Source organism: Rhipicephalus microplus, chromosome 9 (assembly GCF_043290135.1).
Source record: "Rhipicephalus microplus isolate Deutch F79 chromosome 9, USDA_Rmic, whole genome shotgun sequence".
Lineage (NCBI taxonomy): Eukaryota > Metazoa > Arthropoda > Arachnida > Ixodida > Ixodidae > Rhipicephalus > Rhipicephalus microplus.
In genome coordinates this window covers 7704139-7726189 of record NC_134708.1, presented here as the reverse complement: position 1 = coordinate 7726189, position 22051 = coordinate 7704139, and the positions used below count along the sequence as shown (strand labels likewise).

General features: G+C 49.4%; 1 protein-coding gene across 1 annotated transcript in view; it reads left to right on the top strand.

The window, feature by feature from the left end:
* Positions 1 to 22051, top strand: part of LOC119164834 (uncharacterized) — a 155105-nt gene that overhangs the window by 101241 nt on the left and 31813 nt on the right. The gene's annotated exons all lie outside the window — the stretch shown is intronic.

The window sequence follows — 22051 nt, the reverse complement described above, 5'->3', positions numbered from 1 at the left end:
CTAGAGATCCGCGTACTTAGATTCAGGTGCACGTTAGGGAATCCAAGATGGTGTCTTGGTTATGCGCTGTTTTAAGAGCACGCATAGATGAACAGAAGTAGAGTAGACAAAGCGTCTTCTTCGTCGGCATTGTGTTTAAAACGGCGCATAATCGAGACTTCGACATCAAGCAACTATCATCGTCTTGCTAACTCCAAATGGTCGAAATTTCCGGAGTCTTCCGCCACAGTGTCTCATAATCATGTCGTGGTTTCGGGACGTGAAATCCGAACAGTTATTGCCATCGGTGACCGATGCCAACCGATCGTTCACAGCTGAGATGATCGTTTGGTTGGCTGCACGTCGCTTGACTTCGTCGGCTGCCACGCTATCAGCCGCGAGGCGCGACAGTTGGCGCATCGTCGCGTCGGTAGAACGCGCATTACGCAATGAGCGGGTAAGGAGCGTGCATGCGGCATGCATGGTGTATACACGCGTGAATGCTTATCAAAGGCAGAAGCCGTATTGCCGATCTCTCCTTCCGCATTGCAGTCGCGCTCGGATGCAGCCGAGGCAAGCGCGTCCTATATGCGTGCTTCCCATCAGCTGCCGTTGCCAGTGCATTAGTGCCGAAGTGCGCCTGCTGAAACGAGTAGGTCACCGAGCTGGTAGCAGTGCGTAACTCTATACATCTTGTGCTTTGTTCATAGGCGTGCGCAGGATTACTTTTCATAGGGGGAGGGGGAGGGGTAGGCTGCTTGTGCTCTCCCTTCTATATATAGTCGCAGTGCCCCTTTCAATTAAATTATTGTGTGGGGCTGACTTCGCCCCTCCCCCCCACTTCGGTGTGACCGGGTGGCCCCGACCACACCTAAGAGGGGTGCTTTTTAAAACTTGCCTTTGACTATATATATATATATATATATATATATATATATATATATATATATATATATATATATATATATATATATATAGCCACAACAGAATTCGATGGACAGATGGCTAGTTGGAGCGTTGAAATGGATACCAAAGGAGTGCGCGACCGAGAACGGCAGAGGGTTAAATGGAGCAACGAAATTAACAGATATGCATGCATAATACTGAACGAGCTAACACAAGGCATCGTAAATTGGAGATCGTTGGGAGAGAGGCCTTGCCCTGCGGATGGACATAATATATATGCTAATGATGGCGATTACGACGACAGTTGACGTGTCTTTTTTTTTTTTTTCAGGACGTACCTCAGGTACTGTTTGTGTGATGCTTTGTACATTTCGCAGACAAAATTAAGCTGAACGTGTGAGTTTGTGGTTGTGACAGAATGTGACGAATCGAGACATGTTGGTTGAACACGTGAAACATTTTGCAACGCATGCAGGAACAACAGACTTGAAGTAGGCGATCTTACGTCGTTTCGTGTCTGTTTTTTCGGCGCCACGAGGTGTTTAATTCGTGTTTGACAACTCTCCGGCTTTCGGATTTCCACTTGTGCTCGCTGCGGCTAAATTCTCAGAAACGGCTGTGGCGTCGTGCACGATTACGCTTTAGATATAGCAGTGGCTACCGATATTAGACAGCTCGATCCGTCTCTTCGTGCATATGCGCATTGTCGTGCAGTGTCTATTCTACAGCTGCAAATACCCTGATCCCGACTGCCGAGCAGTTGAACACCCTTCTCAGCGGTTTTTTTTTTTTTTGCCAGATTATGATAAAAATCGTGGCGACTGCGGCGGGTATTGAGCCCGACGCTTCCATCATGTTGACATCGATGCCGAATTTACTACAACGCTTACAAATCCCTGGAAGCTGTGTGCGTTGTAGTGACTAACAGGGCAGTTGTGCGCGAAACAGGCATATTCCGATGCACGCGTATAAAACCGTTGCTCCAGGAGGTACCGCGCAATCGTTTATAAACGTATCAATAAAAACGTCGCAGCTCATAACTTTATTTTTATATACACGAAGTTCAGCGACTGCTTAAGCAACTTCGAGAAAGCGACTCAAATGTGCACTTGACACGGATACGCCATCACTGCATGCCCTTTCATAGTTCGCTACATATTCGAATGCTTAATCATCGAAGGGCGTCATCAGGACATCTGTTCTCTGCACGAGATGTGCACCTGCTGAAATTCGCGCGTCTCTCCTCTATCATTTGAAAACACAACTGGACTTACTGGGGAATCACGATTGTGTTGACTGCCCCCTTGTGTTGCTATGCTACAGTTTAATCGGTTTTCCGTTGCAGACGCGGTGCAGCCAACCTTATTATGCGGCTAACCTGCGCGTCTTGCCTGTATCATCTCGGCAACACGCAACAGATGGATTTGCTATACAGGCACGTCATTAATGGAAGAAGAAAGGCTTTTGTTCACGGCTGAGCTAGTCTAGAGACATTTTTTTTTTAAATACTGGGCATAAAAACGCGGACGCAAACAAGGGAGAGAAGATCAAGGCGGTGTCCACGGTGGCCCGACTTCTCTGTCTAGTGTTCGTGTTTGCCCGCCCAGGCATTTTGACCTGAATTGTGGAAAGCACGCGTCGAACGAAAAACTGTATTTGGCCAAATTACGTTTTCTTTATTTTGCTAAGTATGTACATGGCTTGCTAACGCATGACTGGTCTTCAGCAATTCCTTTCGTGAGGGATCGCACGCGTTCACAATGTCCTATATAGCCGTGATACTAAAATATATTTTACTTCATTAGAATATATATACTGATGCCAGATCCCCATCAGAAATGCTACATATATGTACGGGAAGGGCCGCCTTTGAAATGACAACGTTAGCTCCCATTTTGTGCTCCCCCCCCCCCCCCCCCCCCCCTCTTCTCGCGCTCATTAATCCTAGCTTCACTGTCTTAGCCCTTGCTGGACTAAAATTTGTGACGGCGGCCCGCTATCTGAGGCGAGACCCGTAGTATACAGGGTTACTTTTTAGAGCGAAACTTTTTTGTAATTTTTTCAGCTTTTTCGTATTCGGTATGCGAGCTCTTCGCCAGATTTATACTTATGGTGCACATACATATCGACCATTTCTTCGCCGATTGCATGGGTCAGGCACCGCCTTTTTTTTTTTTTTTCACCCCCGAAAAGCCGCCTGGTCTTCACTGCGGTCGTGTCGCCTTCGAAAATGAAAGGGAGCGCACGGCGGCGACCACGTGAATCTCCGATACGGACGACGCCTTCCGAGCGGCTCTCGTTGCCACAGGGTGTGGGAACGGGCCGGCGGCGCGCGTTCCCGTGGTGCATCGACGGATGATCTTCCTTTCCGTTGGACGCGCTCGCAGGAAGACGTCGATGACGACGCGCTCACACAGGTGGGTCGCTCATGGCGGCCTTCCTTCTCCCCCTCGCTCGAAGGTGAACGCACCCGAGAACAGCGGCATCATCTCCTCCCCGAGTCCTCGCCGGATCATTCACCCAACGGGGCCTCTCCGTCGCCAATACCGTGCAGCACATCGCAGAGCCTGCGCGCTCGTGCACGGGTATAGTAGCAACTGCGCTTTGAGTCGTCCGCCTAACAGAATCGCTGCATTGTTGTCCTACACTTGTACCAGCATAGACTCAGTATCAAAATGAAATTCCGACAGTCTACAGACTTTATGTACAGACGCGCCCACTGTTAAGGGGAACAGCTGAGCGCACAACATCTTTATTTAGATTTCGCTATCTTACGGAAGCATAGTAGGTTAGTTATGCATAAGACGACGGGACGTTGAAAGTTCTCACACCGCTTGACACGCTGGTAATGGACGTGCAGATTGTTTTTTCGTAACCGCGCTTACTGTTAGAGGGCCAGCAATATTGATGATGTGCATTCGAGTGTTCCCTTTAACAGTGGACGGTGCTGTACGTGTTGACGTCACTTGAAATGACAGTAAAGAGAAAGAAAGAGTTATCTCATCTGAGGAATTTGCTGCTGCACTATTCCGAAATCGCCACCTGCGTTTGGCCCGGGAAGCCGTTTGGCAACCGAGAAAACGCGCAATAATAAAATGCCGGTGGCGATGCCATCTCGACTTTTCTGCACCGAACGCCGTGGCGTCATAGATCTTTATGGTGTATATTAAATCCTTTGTATCTCTTAATCGGTAAAATCGAAGTGCATTGTTCTCTGAAGAGGCAAAATTTTGTTTGAGGTTATGTAGCCAAAATACACACACAAAAAAAGAAGCAGACATTGAAATCCATGATCTCACGCGCGGGGTCTTCGGCGTGAAGTTTAAAAACGATACTGACCTTGAGGCACGTCATCTATCAATAAGGCTGCGATGTTGAAATTAATGACGGAGTTTTCAGAGTATAAATTTAAGTAGTTTCGTTGTTACATGTTCGTGTTCCTTCAATGTTGCCGTATAAAACGGTCTATAATAGACATTGTTTACCGAATTCACCTTCGCATAGTCGTCCTCAAGAACTTGCTCTTGGCTAGATAGGGTGCGTGTGCAGATAAGTCGGTAACAAGCCAATGCTGTTTATTCTATTGTCCTCAGACATCATTTAATTTCATCACTGTTTTTTTTTTGGGGGGGGGGGGGGGAGGCGATATGTTTTCACATGCACTGAAACTAGACATGCAGTCGCGTGTAATGCCTCTCATCTTGAGCTGCTATCCTCGGTATCATTTTCATGCTTTCTTTCTCTCTGTCGCCTCAATCTAGTTGCTAGCCTACTCACCAGCTAGACAGATGTTCGACCTCTGGTTATTTCCATCGGTGGCAGGTGGTCGATGTCACGTATGCCATCGACCGCCTGCTAACAAGCATAGATGTTGTCTGTGGATTGTCTGACCATTTATGTCACGACTGACAGACTGAGGTCAGTAGTCAAGCTGGGTTCGTTTCTCCAATAACACGGAGGAAGCGTTTCAGTTGCACCCCACAGAATTGTAGTGGCGTTTTCACTAAGAGTCTTTCGTGGCAACGCAATGGCGTTAAAGGGCTCGTTTCGCAGAAATGCCGGTGTGGGCGGCGTTGGCTGTAAGCGAAAAAGTAATCATTTTGTGCGTGACCGAAAAATCGAGAAAGACGCAAATAAGATAAATTAAAATTTTGGGTCTTAGTGAATATGGAACCCGGGTCGTTTGGGTGGCATGCAGGTTTTCTATCCCAGAGCTACGTGTCTGCGTGGAAATGCCGTGAAAATACCTTCCTCTGCTTTCTGCATTCGACACCGTAGATTGTACTGCTGTGCATGCCTGAACAATGTACAGCAGGGTGACCAATGGTGTAATAAAGCAATGCTCTAACATTGCGACCGTTAACACGCCACCGTATGAGGTGTCCGAAAGCTTAGCTTCTTTAGAAATAGCGCTCTAAAACAACACGAAAAAAATGAAAATTCTAATAGGTCGTCATCACAATAAGTAATAACATCTGGGGGCATTAGGTCGCAAAACGACGATGTGACAATGAGAGACGCTGTACGAGATAGGGATCCGGAAATTTCTACCGTCTGTGGTTAACGGCACCTGGACATCCTCTACCATTTCGCCTTCATCGAAATGCGACCGCCCCGGCCGGGGTCAAGCCCGCGGCCTTCGATTCAGCAGCCGAGCATTGTGCCGAGCATCGCGATCAGTTCCTTACATCTCGCCAAGTGTGCTATCGCGGCTGTCGGCAAATGGGCCGTCGCTCGTTATTGGCAACAACACTGCGACGACATTGTAGCGATATTGTGGGCAAGTTGCCGCCACTATAGCAAACCGCGTGTTTCGGCGTCCTCCGCAACGTTGCACGCTTCGAACGACGCGGAGCCATGGCGGTGTGCAGTGGCAGTATAGCCGTCGATCGTCCAGGTCGTGCGCGGCGGTGACCGGGACGATGGCCGGCTGAGGCTGCGAGACCGGAAAATCGCCACTCGATCCTTCCGCTACGCGAGCTGCGATCTTTCGTGCATTGACAGCTACCGTCCCGCTGCGCGCGGCCGTCGCCGTTGCATTCTTTGTTGCCTCTGTCATTCACTCAACCTGCCGGGTCTACGGCCTTCCTGCCCGCGCTGTTTGTACCGTGCATTCGCTCCGCCCTGATGTTTCTATATACCGCGTACACGACGCGGTGGCTGTAGCGGTGGCTGTTGGGATCTGCTCTAAGCCATGTATTCTGCGGGCAGCTAGCTACACGTCTTTGAAGACTCCCGAGCACTTCTGCTGGAATGACGGGGCGAAGGATACACCGACGTTCATCGTGCGCAATAGACGTTTTGTGATGTTCGGCCTTTTGTAAACCCGCTATACGCGATGGAAGCTTCGACTGGGACCCCCGCGAAGCTCGATTGCCGGTAAGCCCACATGTCGTTGCGACTTAATCGTTGCGTGCAGCTTGACCGGCCAGTTCGTGCTGCGATTGTCAATCTGTTTGCTGCATCCTTGTCACAAGCTATATACTTATACTGCTGGAACAATACACGTGGCATCGAAATGCTGTAGCTTTGACGCTGCCATAACCGCGCGCATGTATACGCGGAAGCCGGCAATTACCGTTCGCGCACACTTGTTGCGTGCGTTTTAGATCTGACTTTTCCTGTACCTTTTATGCGTGGAAACCCGCCGCGGTGGAGCGCTGACTCGGCTGCGGACCTGGAAGTCGCGGGTTCGTTCCCCGCAGCGGCGGTCGTATTTCGACGGAAACGAAATTACTCCCTTGCACTGTGCGATGTCAGTGCGCGTTAAAGAACAGCAGATTTTTCTAAATTTCCGGATCCCTCTAGTACGTTGTCTCTCATAATCATGTAGTTGTTTTCGGACGTATAAAACTCCAGATATTAGGATTATTATTATTTCAGGCGTCAATGGATATGACAAGTTGCCCGCTGAAGCTTGCGTAGCACGTGTGCAGGTTTCCATTTTCTGGGTTACGGGGACCGGCTTGCGTAGAAGAAAAAAAAAAGTGCCGCCATATCCACAAAGTGAATGATGATGAGTGGGCGAAGCTCTGGAGGAAAACCTGGTAAACCATGAATCTTCCGTACATTGTGCCTGCTCCCCCTAGCGTATGTCGCCGCACTAAATCGAACGATTGCCTTCCACCAATGACACGTGCCATATGTGACATCATTCCTATTTTATAACATCTCGCATCTTTCATCATCAACTACAAGTACCACCGTCTAGTTTATAACATCTTGCATCGTTTCATCATCAGCTACAGGTCCCGCCATCTAGTGAGCACTGAAAGAACTAAACGAGAGGTGGCTACATGCAGGAGACGGTGCCGCCATCTAGTGAACACTGCAAGAACTAAACTAGAGGTGGCTACATACAGGGGACGGTACCGCCATCTAGTGAACACTGCAAGAACTAAACTAGAGGTGGCTACATACAGGCTACAGGGGACGCACAGCCCACGCCCTAAGGAGCTTCGCCCCTAAAAAAAACCTTACACGAGCACGCACTAAGCATTTGATGTCGCCAGAAGGACCCAGAAATAGCCGGCGAAAGAGGTCTCGGGCCTGCGCCTCACGCTCGACCTGGGGAGTATTTGACACGTGACCTATACGCGTGCAACTGTGCCAGTGAATATATCTGCGAGCCAAGCGGGAACAATCGTGGGTGCAGTTGGCCCGGGGGGGGACTCGTCAGCGGACGGCATAGCACGGACCCCCTTCCTCTCTCTCCCTCTTTTACATCGTGGCATTCGCGCGGATTCAATGCACCCATTGTTTCGTATAGCAGCGCCGTCAGTCGGCTCAGCCAAAGTCCCTTCGGGACTTCAGGCTCAGTCAGTGTGATGGGTTGACAGTTTCCATACACAGAAAAAGAGAAAGCCTGCGCGTACCTCTGACTGCTAATAAGTAACGACTGCGATAGTGCCACAACCCGTCGCGGTCGTCTATAGTGGCCACGGTGCTCGACCTATGGGCCGCACAGGTCGCAGGGTTGGAACCCTCGCCGGCCGCACTTCCGTTGGAGGCGTGAATACTGGATGCCCGTGTAGTTAGGTCTAGGTGCACGTTAATGAACCCAAGAAGGTCAAAATTTGCGTAGCCTTTTATTACGGCGTCTCTCATAGTAATATCCATAGGTGGGCGAAACTTCTGGAGGTCATTCAGACTCACCGAAGAAATATATCTCGCGCTTTGGACTCACCCGGACTCAGTCTCACCAATGGTTTCCTGAGCCGAACTCACTCGGACTCACAATCATGAAAATTTTCTTCAGCCGGACTCACTCGGACTCAAACTCATCAAAACATTACTCACCCGGGATCACTCAAATTTATTGATATGTGGGGTTTAACGCCCCAAAACCACCATATGATTATGAGAGACGCCGTAGTGGAGGGCTCCGGAAATTCAGACCACCTGGGGTTCTTTAACGTGCACCCAAACCTGAGCACACGGGCCTACAACATTTCCGCCTCCATCGGAAATGCAGCCGCCGCAGCCGGGATTCGAACCCGCGACCTGCGGGTCAGCAGCCGGGTACCTTAGCCACTAGACCACCGCGGCGGGGCACCCGGGCTCACTCAACGTCATGGCTTGATCTGAGTCTGATTCCGAGTGAGTCGGCTCATGAGTCCGTCGGCCCAAAATGAGCTTCCTCGATGCTATTTAAGACCAATATCTCACGTAACCAGTGCTCTTCTTGGTGCCGTTTGCCATAGTAGCTTCGAAAACGAGTTCCGAGTGCTTCCGAATTAGTACGGTCATTTTTCTTGAAAGAGATGACGGCATAACGTATAATAACCAAAAAATTCTCTGGGAGAGATAGTGGGGGGAGATCAAAGCACCCGCCTACGTCATTCACGCCCCTAATTGATAAACATTGAATACGGCGTACGAACGAGACTGCTTTGAATACCCGTGAGTAGATGTGAGCATGAACGTGAATCCAGGTAGGACTGACAGTAATGCTGAAGATGACTAGCTGGAACTCACTCAGACTCACTCAAGAAGGCGTAGAAAACAGCGCAAAAAAGGCGAGGACACAGAAACAGAGTACACATTGAACACTCGTATGTGTGCAGTGTTTCCGTGTCCTATATGTATATATCTTTTTTGCGCTGTTTTTCCCAGCTAACAATGTACCAACTAGCCCAAATCAAACTCCTGCTCACACAAGAGATATATTCTGCGCTTTGGACGCATTCGACCTCAGACTCGCCAACATTTTCCTGAGCCGAACTCTCTGGGTTCGGCTCAGGAAAATTTTCACACTCGCGAAAATATTACTCACCCGGACTCACACACACCGCTCGATCTGAGTGGGCCGACCCATGAACGAGTTCGCCAACCCATGGTCATATCGTGGTTATGGGACGTTAAACCCCGAAAATTACTATAATTACAAACGCGAAACAAGCTCTCACACTAAAAATGGTTTTTCTCGTATTATCAGATTGTTCTTTCGGATATCGAAAAAAATGCAAGTGGAGACGCCGCATTTTTTTATTTTATTTTTTATTTATTTGCAATACCCTCAGGGCCAAACGGCGTTGAAGTCCTTGCACCAGTCGCCGTGACTTTAGAGGATTTTACCCCGTCTGCTCGAGCTTACGTAGTTCCTAATCGGCAAAGATGAAGTACACCGTCCTCTAAGGGAGCAGGGGAGACACCAAGTTTTCTTAAAAATATCGTTGAGCCAATGTGACAGAAATTCAAAATGAAAGCACAGGCATTCTATTGTATTGACCCTACCCCCCCCCCTTCTGCGATAGGCCGGAACACACAAATGGTTATTTCTCTGTCTCTGTACCCAACGCAGTTTTTGCATGGCCTCCGTGATCGGGCAACATTGACCATCTTGTTATAACGCCATCACGCGACTTGACGCCACAAGTTTTGGCAGGAGTGATGTCATAACGAAGTCACAGAGTAACGTCATCGCATTGTGTTTCCCTGCATCTATCATACGGTCACTTCGCTGATGACGATGCATCTGAGGCATTAATAACGCAGTCGCTCTGGTCGCTGTGCCATACGGACGGGACGTGCCAGAGAAGGGAGGGAGACGGACGCGTTGTTGGGTCAGTGGGTGTGCCTTGTACACTGTGCTACGCTCTTGGAAGCATCGGCGATTGCGGTCTCGTATGTTCTCCTGGCACACGGCCAATACCGGTCGAGACGCTCGCTTCTCTCTCTGCAAATGCATGCAGTCGCAGAGCAAGCCGAAACGCGTCCGTCGGGAGGCACGGCGCTGTCGGGAGATGTGGAGCGTCAAGGCGTCACGGTCAGCAGCGAAGGCCAACTGGTGCAATGATAAACAAGAAGAAAAGCGCGGAACAAAACGAGTACCGCGACAGAACGCAGGGATCGCCCTTGCTTTGATTCGGCCACGTCCCGCGCATATCTTTAGTGCCGCTCAAAGAGGGAAGCAAACGAATAATAATAGTGCAGGTGAACGCAGCAGTCCATCGCACCAACACACGCTGCCTATAGCTGTGCATTTAAGAGAACACGCTACTAAGCGCAGTGCAGCTAGGAGTGGTACTTGGCTCGCACTTGTACAAGCGGGCAAACCCTTCAAATAACACACAAACACACGCAGGGCCCGAACGTATGTAGACGCACAGTGGCACTCCGCAGGCACTGCTTGCAAACTGTGCTGGACCAGAAGCGGCAGATTCGTCTGTGCCTATAGTTGCACCGTGTGATCTTGCGCGTGACGGGCCTCTATGGCGGCTTCGACGCGCAAAAATAAACTACGGTCGTGGGGAAGGGAAAACAAAAGCTCGCTATGCTCTGGCCACGCTGTATTGTTAATGTTGTGCGAGTATACGTTTTTGCTATTCAAGCACACACACACACGCGCATACTACGTGTCTGAGTCGGCGAGAGAGAGATAGCAGCGAAGCACTGCACGCAACCTCCGCTCGAAGCAGCCGCCCTTGATGCGGCGCCGTGCAAGGCCGCGGCGCGCGTGCGTTGCCGAACTGCCCGCCAGCGCGGCCCGACAATGTTGTTTCGTCTACGTCGGCCCGGTTAGTTGCGTGCAGCAGTCGCGGACCTCGCAGGAACACGCGAATGAGCTGTCACGCCTTATCGTTTGTACAGCTTGGCGTTCCAGCTGTTGCGTCGAAACGAGTTACATCCACATCAATGTTGAATAGTTTTAAGCGCAATCACTCGAAATCGAAGGTTAAACGTTCAATTGAAATTCTGTTCGAAGAACGCTTGATATTACACTACTCAAACAAGCAGGTGTGACAGACAATTCCTCTTGTTGGTTGTAGTGATAGTCCCCGCTCAACTATTTTTTTTTCCAGATCTCTAGGCCTCCATCCTTGCCAAAGCTTTTCTTTGTTTGCGTGTAATAGATGTAACACTGCGTTCATTCGTCAGTGGTTGCATTTGGAAGTTTCAGCATTTATGCGTTGTATACTGCGCACTTTGTTACCTATTCGACGCGCTGAGCATGAAAACGTCGTCGGTGTCGTCTGAGGAAACGGCCAAGGGAACTCGACGTGAGCAGCGCAGCGCATTGCTGCATGTGCTTTCATTGAAACAGCGCGGGAAGCAACTTGGCACAGGCGAACGGTGCACGCTATATGCTCGGAATGAACGCTTCGATTCCGCAACTCTTATTTGAGCATAGCGGAATTCCGGTGAAATGTCGCTCGTTTAAGCGTTGCTTCGCCGTTATTCCGAGCTGCTTTCGGGGGCTTCCGTTCAAAAAGAGATGTACGCGCCCTGGCGAAGCGCACGAGCAACTTTCCTGCACGCTGCGTCAGCAACACTGATCCGGCTTATCGCCGCAGGCAGCGGCGCGCGACTGCATGTGTCTTACGTGCTCGGTGTGCCGTGAAGACGCATTCCAGTGCGCATTCGCGGCTTCCAAATGAACGTGCCCTTCGGAGGGACCGGTCAGCGGCGGCGCTCCTCGTTCTCCGCGGTGCAGCAGCGGGGCCGGTTGCGTCCATTCGGCCGCCGGATGCTCGCGAGGTCTCAACGACGGTGGCGAGCGATTCTCGCTGCCTGCCGCAATTCGGCTCGGCCCCGCCTCGACGTGGACGGTTATGGAGCGGGAGACGGTTTCATAGAGGTACTTGAACTGGTACAGCGCATTACGGGGAAGAAGAAACGGCCGAGCAGCCGACACAAGAAGACAGAGCGCTCTGTCCTCTTGTGTCGGTCTGCTCGGCCGTTTCTTCTTCCCCCGTAATGCGCTATACCAGTTCAAGTACGACGAACCAACTCGCCCAATCTTCAACACTCGTGGGTTTCATAGAGCTCCTATAGAGCTGTACAGAGCGTGCTCCTTCTGCTAAGCTTATTCCGCTATGCGCGCGGTAGTTTAGAGGGGCGCGGGTTCGATTGCCGGTGACAGTGGTCGCGTTTTCGAAGAGCTGGAGTGAAATAACGCCGATGTGCTTTGGCTCAGGTGCGCGTTAAAGAAAAAAAAAAAGAGAGCTGCTTGCCCCAAGTCGCGCACGGCAGCGACACAGCAGCGCTATACTACGCTATTGCTTGCTCTCGCGAAAAAAACATTTCTGCCTTTATTTACTTTTCTTTCGCTCCCTGTTTACTCGTTCTCTCGCCCTCCCTCGTGTTTATAATATTTTTTATATGCAACATATATAGCTTTGCTGTAGAGGCAAAGTGAAAAGGAGAACGCCGAGAGGCTTAAATTAGTACGGCATCTGACACACCCTACGGCAGAATGACTTGCAGCGCGAGCACCCAAAGACGAGGAAGAACAAGAACGAAGCGTTGTCTTTTTCTTTGCCTTTGTGTACTCGCGTTGCGAGTCGCGTGTTATGGATGTTCCACAAGCCCACACTTCTAGCACTAAAGGGCACGACACAGTCATATCGTCACGGTGTGCAAATATCGAAACGGAAGGAAAATATATTGACAAAAGATAGAATTTGATTGATTTGTGGGGTTTAACGTCTCAAAACCACTATTTGATTATGAGAGACGCCGTAGTGGAGGGCTCCGGAAATTTTGACCACCTGGGGTTCCTTAACGTGCACCTAAATCTGAGTACACGGGCCTACAACATTTCCGCCTCCATCAAAAATGCAGCCGCCACAGCCGGGATTTGAACCCGCGACCTGCGGGTCAGCAGCCGAGTACCTTAGCCACTAGACCACCGCGGCGGGGCGACAAAAGGTAGAAAGAGTCCGCCTGCCAAGATGGAGGAACAACAACGCTATAGCGCCATTCCAATCACCGTCGCCTAAGCCGGCCGAGCCTGTGTGTCGCCTGCCCTGCAGCACCCTCGTCTCGGTTGGTGGGATCCGAGCCTGCGCTTCTTTTGTCTCGCGCGCCGCATCAGCGCCCGCGACGTGGCGCTTCTGAAGGCCGAGACAACGAATGGAGTTCGGCTGGCTAGCTTGTTATTACGCGCCTTGCACTTCCGGTCAGAAAGTGGAACATGCATGGGTGCCAAATTGGAACATGGGTGCCAAATTGGAACATGGGTGCCAAATTGGAACATGGGTGCCATTCTGGGCAGTGCTGAATACCGCCACTTTGTCTTATTTCGTAGTAGCGCGACTTTAAGCCAATCGCAGAGGCCGTAGCGACCCTCCGGCAGACCAATGAGAGTTTACTTATGGCGCAATTGGAGAACATGTATGCATTTGGTCATCATCATCATCATCATCATCATCATCATCATAATCATCAGTCTGACTACGTCCACTGCAGGACAAAGGCCTCTCCCATGTTCCGCCAGTTAACCCGGTCCTGTGCTTGCTGCTGCCAATTTATACCCGCAAACTTCTTAATCTCATCTGCCCACCTAACCTTCTGTCTCCCCCTAACCCGCTTTCCTTCTCTGGGAATCAAGTTAGTTACCCTTAATGACCAGCGGTTATCCTGTCTACGCGCTACATGCCCGGCCCATGTCCATTTCCTCTTCTTGATTTCAACTATGATATCCCTAACCCCCGTTTGTTCCCTAATCCACTCTGCTCTCTTCTTGTCTCTTGAGGCTACACCTACTATTTTTCTTTTCTTTGCTCGCTGCGTCGTCCTCAATTCCTCATTTGGTATTATCTGCAAAATAGCACTCGACGCCTGCGATAACTTGAATCAATCGGCGATTTCGCATGAATGCGCACAAGTTATTTCTGACGTCTAGTCTCAAAAAAATTAGAAAAACGAGGAAGAGAAATTTGGTCAGGTGCAACCATTTCATTCGCACGCACTTTCGTTCACCGTCGAGAGGTCTGTGTCGTAAACTTTTAAGCCGACAGCCTTTTGTTTATTATGCTAACGTGACCATGAAAGAAAAGCTGGCGTGTAAGAAGTAAGGCAAAAAAATAAAATCAAGTGATCCTAAGGGACAGTAAGTCTTCCAAACGTGATTGAACGCATCATTGTGCATATATATGGTTATAGTCAATTAAAGTTTAGTGTCTTAATTAGTGAAAGCTAATCGGTGGTCTTCAGACGTCTATATAAAGCACCCAGTAAAGCGGCCGCACCGGACGACCTTCGCCTCGCAGTCGTCTTGGCCGAAAAGCGAAAGGGACGCAGCGATTGTTTTCCTTTAAAGGGCCAGTAAACAAACCCGAGGTCTAAAAACAGTTTTAAAAAGAAATATCTGCAATTTTGCTTTGTGAACACGCTGCCGCAAGAAATTTTCGAATACGTGCTATATTAAGCAAGTCACAGGCGTTAGAACATCGGTTTCAGCTGGTTTCAAATTTTCGCGCGGCCTCGCCACTCTTCTTCCTCACCGGGAGGGGAAGGCGTAGCACGTCGTCGTGACTGGTTTAGACCAATCGACGAGCTGCGTGCTACGTCAAGTCGACGATCGGCAACTTTGCGTCACTACAGAGCGTGAAAGGAGGGTTGGTCAGGCGTAGGAAAGAAGCGCGGGAATTGTTTTTCGAAATGAAGGCTTTTCTAGGTGCGCGCAGCGCTGTAATATTCGGAAAACGTGATCGACATTGTCTACTCTACGAATTTCCGAGCTTCTTTTGGGGAGGAGGTGGAGGGGGTGGGGGGTGGAGGAGAGTAAAAAAATCACAACATATTCACCGAGTGATTGATGGTGAGTGGGGCGAGGCGTCCGTCTTTATGAAGGTACATATGGACAGAGGTGACAGAACATGAAAGCTGATGTTTGTATTGCGATAGCGCACGTCTGAGATGCTTCTTTCCTGTTGTGATATGTCGCCCTGGGCCTGCGGCAGTTCCCACTTACTCTTCGTTTTCTCTATTCGATGAGGAGACCGCGGGTTGGATTGCCGATGTAGGCTTCCAAAAATGGGAATTTTAGTGCTGAACACACCCGTTGTGCTCATATTCAGCGTGAAAAAAAAAAGCAATTCGTTAACTAAAAAGCGGCTGAAACTAAATTTCGTCGAGTTGTGGGATAACTTCCAGCTGGCGTGCCATCCGAAATATTCAGTGCCAGTGCTGACCTCGAGTGGCTCCGAGGCGGTGCGCCGGCCGGCACGATCAGGACTGGATCGTAATGGGAATACATTAACGCAGAAAATTAACACGTAATCACCGCTCACTTCCTTGGGTAATAATCGATTATTGACATGGAACTGCAAGGTATACACGAAACGATCAATTAGCACGCATAAGAATAAACGTGACCCCGATAAGTGAGGCTATATGGGCATGTGGGCAAAGATGCGTAACTTCCATGTCTTATGCGCGACACATTCGAAGTTATGTGACTGCAGCGATACGTGCTGTGGCTGGAGCAATAAGCCAAAGAACATTGACGCCACAATGCACACGTCACGATCATCATCGTCATCGTCATCATCATCATCAGCCTGAGTACACTGACTGCAGGGCAAAGGCCTCTCCCATGATTCGTCAACCAACCCGGTCTTGTGCTTTCCGTCGCCAAGTTATACCTGCGAACTTTTTTTTAATCTCATCGGCCCACCTGAATTTCTGTCTCTCCTTCGTGTGCTTTCCTTCTCTGAGAATCCAGTCAGTTACCCTTAATGACCAGCGGTCATCCTGCCTACGTGCCCGGCCCATGTCCATTTCTTCTTGATTTAAACTATGATATCCTTAATCCCGGTTTGTTCCCTGACCCACCCGGCTCCTATCAGCCTTTCCATCGCTCGCTGCTTCGTCCTCAATTTAAGCTGAACCCTCTTTGTAAGCCTCCAGGTTTCTACTCCGTATAGATAAGTACCGGCCAGATGCAGCTGTTATGTACCTTTCTTTTCAAGGATAGTGGCCAGTAAGATTTGAGCATGCTTGCCGAATGTGCTCCACCCCATCCTTATTCTTCTAGTTACTTCAATCTCGTGGTTCGCCTTCGCGGTTACTACGTGTTCTAAGTAGACGTACTCTTTTACAACTCATCCCCAGGTGGTCGAAATTTCCGAAGCCCTCCACTACGGCGTCTCTCATAATCATATGGTGGTTTTGGGACGTTAAACCCCACATATCAATCAATATTTTACAACTCAAGTGCACTGCTACCTATCTCGAAGCGCCGTTCTCTTCCGAGGATGTGGTGTACGTCATGATACTCGTTCGCTAAATGAAAGACGCGCGATAACGTTCGCGAGGATTATCACTCATGGATGTGCTGCGCGAGGCAATCACGTTAAGCTGTCAAAAAAAAAAAAAGTGACACGATCGAAATGAGCTCCGTGATCCCAAAAAATGACAACTGGTTCGTGCAGTGTTGATTTTTTAAATTATGGATTATTACGTGTTTTCTCGCCTCGTCTCTTCGATGATAAGCAACTTCTCTCTCTATTTCCAAAGTAAGACGTACTCGTGAGTTTTGAGGTGTGCACGCGGCATTTATCACATGTCCAACCGAAGGCGACCCGATGAACTCTTCTAGCGACTGTCGCGAAGGTTCGGCGTCTTCCCAGAACTTTCCTTCCGTGTTAAGCGAAACCTATTTTCATTCGCGTAAAGCGTTGCCTTTTGCTTCTGTTCCTGGTACAGTCGTTCCCTTTTCTCAGCGGCCTTTCTTTTTTTTGTAGTTTTTTTTTTCATTTTGAAGTCTTCTTGAGGCTCGCAAAGCTGAAGGCCTGTTAGAAAGTTTCACAGCCGACCCGTTTTTCTCGTTCTGTCATTGGATGCCCCATGGACTGCCCTGCACTTTCCCAATATCGCCGGGTCGGGCAGTTGGTGTTGGTCGGGCGGGGGGGGGGGGGGGGGGGAAGGGGGGAGTGGTTATAAAAGGAAAAAGAAGATAAAAGTGAGCCCCGTAACTGTCTGCATCAGGGCAGGGTGCGACTCCTCAACAGCAGCTCACAGGGGATGGGGGTGAGGAGGAATTAAAAGAACAGGAATAAATGTAATATATATATATATATATATATATATATATATATATATATATATATATATATATATATATATATATATATATGTGTGTGTGTGTGAAGAAGAGAGAGATGCGCTGAGACAGCTAGCGAGGAAATATCGAGGGATAGGAGAGATAGGCAAGATGGAAACACGGTCACAGGAGTCCGAGGAAGGGGCACCACTTGCGAGAGCTGCACATGTCCTTGCATCTCCACGCATACTCCTCGGCACGCGAGGTGTGGAGAGCGGCGCTCGTTATCTTTCCTTGTTCTTTGGCCCCGTTATCTGGACTCGGACCTTCGGTTCAGCGTGTCGGGGACGGCCCGTGTAACCGTGCTCATTTTCATCTATTTTTTTTTTTTTGCCTTTATCGTCTGACTCTGGCGGACAGTAAACAAACAAACAAACGAAAAACGGGAACAGTCGATACAGAAAGAGCAAATAGAGACGACGAAAGCAAACAAAAAAGAACAACAAAACAAACAGATGAAATAAAATAAAATAAAAACTCGACGTTTCCGTCGCCGGGCGGTGCAGTCCGTCGTCGCATCGAGGTGAGACCGACCGAAACCGCGTCGTGGCGACTTCCGGTTCCCCATTTATCCTCCAGTGCGCGGGCATGCGTGCACTCTGCATTGCGAGCTTTTTCTATACGCAGTCGTATATGTAGCGTACACACGACAACGCATATGCGACCACGCTCGAGCGCTCGCGTGTTCGCACGCGCCTCAAAAGCCGGAAAGAGAGCGACTGCCGCATTTCCCCGCCGTTTCCCGGTGTGCACGCTATAGATATCGCTTTCCGCACTGCACTGCACAGCAAAGTAGTGCACTGCGATGCGTCGACGTGCATTTCCGGCGATCTCGGCTGCTTCGTCCCCCCCTCCCCCTTTCCGAATTGATTAAGTCTGCCACGCGCCGTGTATATACACCTGATGAGTGGGATAATGAGCCGACGAAACGGGCCCGCCGGAACTGCGTTTATTGAAACCAGATATACGGTGATCCGCGCCTCGTTTAAATATAGGGTGGCGGCCCGACGACGCGATGCCAGAGAGGCGGCACCGTTTTTAGAGCGCGCGAAAACCTCGGCGTTGTTTGTTTGGAAACGCCCTTCTCTCGAATGCTAATAGCGAGGTCGAAACTTGACCGCGTCATCATTTGGCGCTCCGTGAGAGCGCTTTAATTGGCGCGTGTCTATCGGAAACATGCGTGCGCCGGCGTGCGTTGCGGGAGGTGTGGTGTATTGAATGTGCAATGCAAATGAAACGTTGCGTGTTTGCATAGCATACCCACCTTCCCCCTGCCTCGCCTGATGTATTTTAGATGAAGTATATTCATTCATTTACTCGGGATCACTGCAAAGCTCGCTTTGCAAGATTGGGCTGTGGGAGCGCTACGTGTTTCCGGGCTTGAAAGGACGTCATGGGATAGCGATAAATTTTTCTACTTTATTGAATGTGACTCTGGTTTCCTCTCAACTCCGTTAACGCGGATGTCGTCTCGAGACGCGATTCATCTACCAATATGGAACCTCTCTTTATACCTCACTGGACGCATAGCGCCAATCAACGCAGTTTAATGTTTCACTTTACTTATAACCATCCCGAATTCATTTGCCGGCGAACATACTGTACTTGTTGACAACATTTCAAAGTAATACCGTTGACTTAATGTATGCCGTATGTTTTGTTTAAACCACATGTTATTGGACTGGCCGTGCAAACAAGGTATCAGTGATTTTGGGCATATTATCGCGGGTGCGTTTCTCGCTACCTAAGGCGTCTTATCTATAAATCCTTGTTTTTTTTATCTCATGCTAACTACTGTCATCTGGTTTGAGGTACGACAACGGTAACAAATATCCGCCAATTGCACCGCGTACGGAAAAGGGCCGTTGCAAATGTTCCTTATTGCAGTCACAGCACTCCCATATTTCAGGATATGAACCTACTAACATTGCCAGAATACTACCGCGCAATGCTTGTGAAACGCTAGCACGCAGGACTAAAAGGCGACAACTTTTAAGGAACCATTGCCGTCCAAAACCATTGCGAAGTTGTTCATAAAAAAAACGTTTCAATCACACGAGGTTTATACCACGCACTAACTACGCCAAAGAAATGCTTCGCTTTCTCTCGCCGTTTCACATGAATGCCATATCTGCCATATTAGTAAAATTACACATACCATTTTTTTTAAATATTTTTCGTGCCTTATCACATGGGCACATAGTCAATTTGACTTTGGTGCTAATCGCGTATATTTTGTATTGTTACACTCTTGATTTGATTGATATGTGGGGTTTAACGTCCCAAAACCACTATATGAATATGAGAAACGCCGTAGTTGAAAGCTCCGGGAATTTCGACCATTCGGGGTTCTTTAACGTGCACCCAAATCTGAACACACGGGCCTACAACATTTCCACCACCATCGGAAATGCAGCCGCCGCAGCCGGGATTCGATCCCGTGATTTGCATGCGGGTCAGCAGCCGAGTACCTTAACCACTAGACCACCGCGGCGGGGCTATCAATACACTCTATTATTGATTTCGTGTGTATAGGAAATAATTACTATCATTTGTATTTTCTTTTCCAGTTGCACCTTTTGAGTTTGTTTTCAATCTTTGTTCTTATTTTAACTTGCACAAACTCTTTGATCAGCACAAACTCAATTTGTACATTTTATTCAATCAATTTGTACATTTTTATTGCGATAAAAATGCCTGTGCCACCTACTTTTAAGCGGTCATGGTCCCAGTCAAGCCCATTTAGAGGCTTCTTGATGACGGTTCTCGGAATCCCAAGTGTCGAGATAAATGAAGTTTCTAAGTTGTTCAAAGGACACATGAGAGAAGCCTACACGTTTAACTTCTCCCTGAATTCCCTGTTCGCACGTCCTACCTCTCTAACATGCGTACCTATGAACCATAGGTGTGCGCAGAATTCCCCATCAGCCTTCACGGGGGCCAGTGCTAATCGCAGCGCCCCCCAAGTCAAAGTATGACGCAGATTACTCGCGCGTTGTTAGGCTGGTTGGTTCACACTAAAAAAAAAAATAAAGGACGCAATCCACATGGACGAAAAAAAAAACGGGGGGGCAGGAGGGGGAAAGGGAGAATGATGTTTCAACTAAAACAAAGAAAAAAATTAAATTTATCCGTGCACTTTGAATCCAGCGTGCGTGAGTCAGACCTTATAAACATTCGCATACTCGCCGAGGAGCAAAAACACTGCAGCGCGCGAGCTTTTAGAGGCGTACGCGCAATTTTTTGATGGTTTGTTTTCATGATGTGTTAAGCGTGGGATTGCCCCCCCCCCCCCCCGCCATGCCCCACGCCGCCATGCCCCACGAAACTGTAACTGCGTGCATGTTTGCATGCATATAAAATGAGTTTTTTTTAATGAAGTTAGTTGCAACGTCCTGTCCTATCCTATCCCCCTTCTTTTTTTTTTCGTCTGTGTAGATTGGGTCTTAATTGTTTTTTTAGTATGGCGCAGATTTAGCCCCCCCCCCCCGCTTCCCTCCTATGTGACTAAAGGGGTGGGTGTCGAAACCCCCTCTCCTAGGCGACCAGCTAGCTCATCTCAGAGTAATGCTCAGTCACGTTTAACTATTCTTACCAGCTTCCAATGACGCGTGGCAGTTAACCAGGCGCGTGTCACATACCCACGGCCTTGGCGGTGTCCTCTTGCTGGCGCACCAGCGGATGTGTTTGTGCAGCGGGAGACTGTCGGCCTTGACCTTAACCCTGCGTTCGCGCGTGTGGGCCGCGAAAAGAGATTGCTCGGGCTTTGTCGGCTCGGAGGAAGTGTCGGTGGGACACGCCCATGTTTAGGCGGAACTTTCACAGACTCTGCCGACGACGTCGGACGGGCGGTGATTCGTGGTTTCGGATTCGCGGCGACAGAGAGAGGGGCGTGCCTTTTCGCTACCCACGCAGGTAACTCGGCACACCTGTCGTTCGTCCTCACACGCACCAAACTGCTCCGTCTAGTTGGGCGCCGTGTTTTTGTCCCGAGGTCGTATAAGTGACCGTTTCCTTTCATTTCATTAATATTTGTTCAGGCGAAGGCCATATATATAGATGCCTCATCAGATGCGAAATGTCACCATTGGCGTCAACGCGACTGACGATGAAGCCATGTTGCGGTGACGCACAATGACGTCATGGGAAGGGTGGCCCCTCCTGGGCCTCCTCAAGCGTCTACCTACTGAACCAGCGATGTTTTTCAAGCAAGCACATGACGTAGTCGCTTGGTCAAAGGCGACACGATCACGGAGGCAACGTAGAAACACGTAGGGTACAGAAGCATTGCAACGCCACCAGTCTCAGAGGCAGCAGCGCTAAACCGTGTTGGGTACAGGATGTTTTTTTAGAGGGGATGAGGGGATGGAATGTTTGCAATCGACCGACATTCAAGTCATTGGTTTTCGCCTTCGAGCCGTCGTCGGCAAGTGCGTATAGGTACCGTGGGACATTATTATAATCATTACTATAATTATCATCATCATCTGTACGTGAATTGTAAGGTTGCACGCTTCGTGCGCTGGGAGAAAAAAAAAGTGCCGGCAAGCTTGAAATACTCGATTGATTGTAGAATCCATAGCGTGCGCGTCCGTCTCTTTCAGGGAAAGCGGGTGATCGGAGACTCGCTCTAATCGATGCGTGAACATGGCGAGTGCGGCTTGCAGAGCTTATCGACGAAGATGCCTGCGTCAGGGAGCAGCTGTGATTGACGTCGCGCAAGGGCGTCGCCGAAGACCGTGTCGTCGCTGTGGACGAGAACGATGGCATTGTAGGAGGCAAAAAGAAAAGGTGGTACTTCGCTGTTTCGCGACAGCGCAGGGGCGGACCTTG